Raw genomic sequence first — 234 nt, 5'->3', positions numbered from 1 at the left:
CAATGTCTCCTCGACTGGCTGTGTGTAGATGAAGTAATATTGTATTTGCATGCCTGCTTCAAGAATATCCCTCCGAGCGGATTGGCAACTCTGCTTTCACCGTGCTACATAACACAAAAAACACCCCCAGTTAACCCTGACAGATGCACTATATAGCAAGAGTGAAAATTATGATTTATGAGGTGTTAATGGCACATGCTCTTTATAGCATTTTCATTCCTCACTATGAATAGC

Source organism: Penaeus monodon, chromosome 25 (genome assembly GCF_015228065.2).
Source record: "Penaeus monodon isolate SGIC_2016 chromosome 25, NSTDA_Pmon_1, whole genome shotgun sequence".
NCBI classification, from domain to species: Eukaryota; Metazoa; Arthropoda; class Malacostraca; order Decapoda; family Penaeidae; genus Penaeus; species Penaeus monodon.
Note: the sequence above shows the minus strand (reverse complement) of the source record.